We start from the raw sequence: 6,043 nt of genomic DNA, 5'->3' as shown, positions 1-6,043 counted from the left end.
TTATTTTCGATTTACGGCTAAAATAAATTTTTCTAATTTTTTTCAATAACATATTCCTGCTAAAATAACTTTTTTACATAGGGATTAAGCATTTAGAACGATACATTGTTTAAAATAAGGGCACTTTACTCTTGACATTTTACGGTTTTTTCAATTTTCTGAAAAATCCTATCATTAGATTTTTTTAAAAATACGATATTCTTGCTTAACTAACGTTTCTACATAGGGATTAAGCATTTAGAACGAAATCTAATGTCAGAAAATGGCACTTTACTCTTGACATTTTTCGGTTTTTTCAATTTTCTGGAAAATCCTATCATTAGATTTTTTTAAAAATACGATATTCTTGCTTAACTAACGTTTTTACATAGGGATTAAGCATTTAGAACGAAATCTAATGTAGGAAAATGGTACTTTACTCTTGATCGGTACGTTGGGACTTTGAAAATATTCGGGCGTTCCAATCGCTCGTCTGTTGCATCATAGCGCGTCTCGGCGCAATCGACCGATTCGCTCGATCCATTATTTTCGATTTACGGCTAAAATAAATTTTTCTAATTTTTTTCAATAACATATTCCTGCTTAAATAACTTTTTTACATAGGGATTAAGCATTTAGAACGATACATTGTTTAAAATAAGGGCACTTTACTCTTGACATTTTACGGTTTTTTCAATTTTCTGAAAAATCCTATCATTAGATTTTTTTAAAAATACGATATTCTTGCTTAACTAACGTTTCTACATAGGGATTAAGCATTTAGAACGAAATCTAATGTCAGAAAATGGCACTTTACTCTTGACATTTTTCGGTTTTTTCAATTTTCTGGAAAATCCTATCATTAGATTTTTTTAAAAATACGATATTCTTGCTTAACTAACGTTTTTACATAGGGATTAAGCATTTAGAACGAAATCTAATGTAGGAAAATGGTACTTTACTCTTGATCGGTACGTTGGGACTTTGAAAATATTCGGGCGTACGCGGCGCGCTCGGCGCTTCGAACAGCTCCGGTGTCCCCATTATTTTCGATTTACGGCTAAAATAAATTTTTCTAATTTTTTTCAATAACATATTCCTGCTAAAATAACTTTTCTACATAGGGATTAAGCATTTAGAACGATACATTGTTTAAAATAAGGGCACTTTACTCTTGACATTTTACGGTTTTTTCAATTTTCTGAAAAATCCTATCATTAGATTTTTTTAAAAATACGATATTCTTGCTTAACTAACGTTTCTACATAGGGATTAAGCATTTAGAACGAAATCTAATGTCAGAAAATGGCACTTTACTCTTGACATTTTTCGGTTTTTTCAATTTTCTGGAAAATCCTATCATTAGATTTTTTTAAAAATACGATATTCTTGCTTAACTAACGTTTTTACATAGGGATTAAGCATTTAGAACGAAATCTAATGTAGGAAAATGGTACTTTACTCTTGATCGGTACGTTGGGACTTTGAAAATATTCGGGGGTTCCAATCGCTCGTCTGTTGCATCATAGCGCGTCTCGGCGCAATCGACCGATTCGCTCGATCCATTATTTTCGATTTACGGCTAAAATAAATTTTTCTAATTTTTTTCAATAACATATTCCTGCTTAAATAACTTTTTTACATAGGGATTAAGCATTTAGAACGATACATTGTTTAAAATAAGGGCACTTTACTCTTGACATTTTACGGTTTTTTCAATTTTCTGAAAAATCCTATCATTAGATTTTTTTAAAAATACGATATTCTTGCTTAACTAACGTTTCTACATAGGGATTAAGCATTTAGAACGAAATCTAATGTCAGAAAATGGCACTTTACTCTTGACATTTTTCGGTTTTTTCAATTTTCTGGGAAATCCTATCATTAGATTTTTTTAAAAATACGATATTCTTGCTTAACTAACGTTTTTACATAGGGATTAAGCATTTAGAACGAAATCTAATGTAGGAAAATGGTACTTTACTCTTGATCGGTACGTTGGGACTTTGAAAATATTCGGGCGTTCCAATCGCTCGTCTGTTGCATCATAGCGCGTCTCGGCGCAATCGACCGATTCGCTCGATCCATTATTTTCGATTTACGGCTAAAATAAATTTTTCTAATTTTTTTCAATAACATATTCCTGCTTAAATAACTTTTTTACATAGGGATTAAGCATTTAGAACGATACATTGTTTAAAATAAGGGCACTTTACTCTTGACATTTTACGGTTTTTTCAATTTTCTGAAAAATCCTATCATTAGATTTTTTTAAAAATACGATATTCTTGCTTAACTAACGTTTCTACATAGGGATTAAGCATTTAGAACGAAATCTAATGTCAGAAAATGGCACTTTACTCTTGACATTTTTCGGTTTTTTCAATTTTCTGGAAAATCCTATCATTAGATTTTTTTAAAAATACGATATTCTTGCTTAACTAACGTTTTTACATAGGGATTAAGCATTTAGAACGAAATCTAATGTAGGAAAATGGTACTTTACTCTTGATCGGTACGTTGGGACTTTGAAAATATTCGGGCGTACGCGGCGCGCTCGGCGCTTCGAACAGCTCCGGTGTCCCCATTATTTTCGATTTACGGCTAAAATAAATTTTTCTAATTTTTTTCAATAACATATTCCTGCTAAAATAACTTTTTTACATAGGGATTAAGCATTTAGAACGATACATTGTTTAAAATAAGGGCACTTTACTCTTGACATTTTACGGTTTTTTCAATTTTCTGAAAAATCCTATCATTAGATTTTTTTAAAAATACGATATTCTTGCTTAACTAACGTTTCTACATAGGGATTAAGCATTTAGAACGAAATCTAATGTCAGAAAATGGCACTTTACTCTTGACATTTTTCGGTTTTTTCAATTTTCTGGAAAATCCTATCATTAGATTTTTTTAAAAATACGATATTCTTGCTTAACTAACGTTTTTACATAGGGATTAAGCATTTAGAACGAAATCTAATGTAGGAAAATGGTACTTTACTCTTGATCGGTACGTTGGGACTTTGAAAATATTCGGGCGTTCCAATCGCTCGTCTGTTGCATCATAGCGCGTCTCGGCGCAATCGACCGATTCGCTCGATCCATTATTTTCGATTTACGGCTAAAATAAATTTTTCTAATTTTTTTCAATAACATATTCCTGCTTAAATAACTTTTTTACATAGGGATTAAGCATTTAGAACGATACATTGTTTAAAGTAAGGGCACTTTACTCTTGACATTTTACGGTTTTTTCAATTTTCTGAAAAATCCTATCATTAGATTTTTTTAAAAATACGATATTCTTGCTTAACTAACGTTTCTACATAGGGATTAAGCATTTAGAACGAAATCTAATGTCAGAAAATGGCACTTTACTCTTGACATTTTTCGGTTTTTTCAATTTTCTGGAAAATCCTATCATTAGATTTTTTTAAAAATACGATATTCTTGCTTAACTAACGTTTTTACATAGGGATTAAGCATTTAGAACGAAATCTAATGTAGGAAAATGGTACTTTACTCTTGATCGGTACGTTGGGACTTTGAAAATATTCGGGCGTACGCGGCGCGCTCGGCGCTTCGAACAGCTCCGGTGTCCCCATTATTTTCGATTTACGGCTAAAATAAATTTTTCTAATTTTTTTCAATAACATATTCCTGCTAAAATAACTTTTTTACATAGGGATTAAGCATTTAGAACGATACATTGTTTAAAATAAGGGCACTTTACTCTTGACATTTTACGGTTTTTTCAATTTTCTGAAAAATCCTATAATTAGATTTTTTTAAAAATACGATATTCTTGCTTAACTAACGTTTCTACATAGGGATTAAGCATTTAGAACGAAATCTAATGTCAGAAAATGGCACTTTACTCTTGACATTTTTCGGTTTTTTCAATTTTCTGGAAAATCCTATCATTAGATTTTTTTAAAAATACGATATTCTTGCTTAACTAACGTTTTTACATAGGGATTAAGCATTTAGAACGAAATCTAATGTAGGAAAATGGTACTTTACTCTTGATCGGTACGTTGGGACTTTGAAAATATTCGGGCGTACGCGGCGCGCTCGGCGCTTCGAACAGCTCCGGTGTCCCCATTATTTTCGATTTACGGCTAAAATAAATTTTTCTAATTTTTTTCAATAACATATTCCTGCTAAAATAACTTTTTTACATAGGGATTAAGCATTTAGAACGATACATTGTTTAAAATAAGGGCACTTTACTCTTGACATTTTACGGTTTTTTCAATTTTCTGAAAAATCCTATCATTAGATTTTTTTAAAAATACGATATTCTTGCTTAACTAACGTTTCTACATAGGGATTAAGCATTTAGAACGAAATCTAATGTCAGAAAATGGCACTTTACTCTTGACATTTTTCGGTTTTTTCAATTTTCTGGAAAATCCTATCATTAGATTTTTTTAAAAATACGATATTCTTGCTTAACTAACGTTTTTACATAGGGATTAAGCATTTAGAACGAAATCTAATGTAGGAAAATGGTACTTTACTCTTGATCGGTACGTTGGGACTTTGAAAATATTCGGGGGTTCCAATCGCTCGTCTGTTGCATCATAGCGCGTCTCGGCACAATCGACCGATTCGCTCGATCCATTATTTTCGATTTACGGCTAAAATAAATTTTTCTAATTTTTTTCAATAACATATTCCTGCTTAAATAACTTTTTTACATAGGGATTAAGCATTTAGAACGATACATTGTTTAAAATAAGGGCACTTTACTCTTGACATTTTACGGTTTTTTCAATTTTCTGAAAAATCCTATCATTAGATTTTTTTAAAAATACGATATTCTTGCTTAACTAACGTTTCTACATAGGGATTAAGCATTTAGAACGAAATCTAATGTCAGAAAATGGCACTTTACTCTTGACATTTTTCGGTTTTTTCAATTTTCTGGGAAATCCTATCATTAGATTTTTTTAAAAATACGATATTCTTGCTTAACTAACGTTTTTACATAGGGATTAAGCATTTAGAACGAAATCTAATGTAGGAAAATGGTACTTTACTCTTGATCGGTACGTTGGGACTTTGAAAATATTCGGGCGTTCCAATCGCTCGTCTGTTGCATCATAGCGCGTCTCGGCGCAATCGACCGATTCGCTCGATCCATTATTTTCGATTTACGGCTAAAATAAATTTTTCTAATTTTTTTCAATAACATATTCCTGCTTAAATAACTTTTTTACATAGGGATTAAGCATTTAGAACGATACATTGTTTAAAATAAGGGCACTTTACTCTTGACATTTTACGGTTTTTTCAATTTTCTGAAAAATCCTATCATTAGATTTTTTAAAAAATACGATATTCTTGCTTAACTAACGTTTCTACATAGGGATTAAGCATTTAGAACGAAATCTAATGTCAGAAAATGGCACTTTACTCTTGACATTTTTCGGTTTTTTCAATTTTCTGGAAAATCCTATCATTAGATTTTTTTAAAAATACGATATTCTTGCTTAACTAACGTTTTTACATAGGGATTAAGCATTTAGAACGAAATCTAATGTAGGAAAATGGTACTTTACTCTTGATCGGTACGTTGGGACTTTGAAAATATTCGGGCGTACGCGGCGCGCTCGGCGCTTCGAACAGCTCCGGTGTCCCCATTATTTTCGATTTACGGCTAAAATAAATTTTTCTAATTTTTTTCAATAACATATTCCTGCTAAAATAACTTTTTTACATAGGGATTAAGCATTTAGAACGATACATTGTTTAAAATAAGGACACTTTACTCTTGACATTTTACGGTTTTTTCAATTTTCTGAAAAATCCTATCATTAGATTTTTTTAAAAATACGATATTCTTGCTTAACTAACGTTTCTACATAGGGATTAAGCATTTAGAACGAAATCTAATGTCAGAAAATGGCACTTTACTCTTGACATTTTTCGGTTTTTTCAATTTTCTGGGAAATCCTATCATTAGATTTTTTTAAAAATACGATATTCTTGCTTAACTAACGTTTTTACATAGGGATTAAGCATTTAGAACGAAATCTAATGTAGGAAAATGG

Source organism: Megalopta genalis, unplaced genomic scaffold (assembly GCF_051020955.1).
Source record: "Megalopta genalis isolate 19385.01 unplaced genomic scaffold, iyMegGena1_principal scaffold0049, whole genome shotgun sequence".
Classification (NCBI taxonomy): domain Eukaryota; kingdom Metazoa; phylum Arthropoda; class Insecta; order Hymenoptera; family Halictidae; genus Megalopta; species Megalopta genalis.
Note: the sequence above shows the minus strand (reverse complement) of the source record.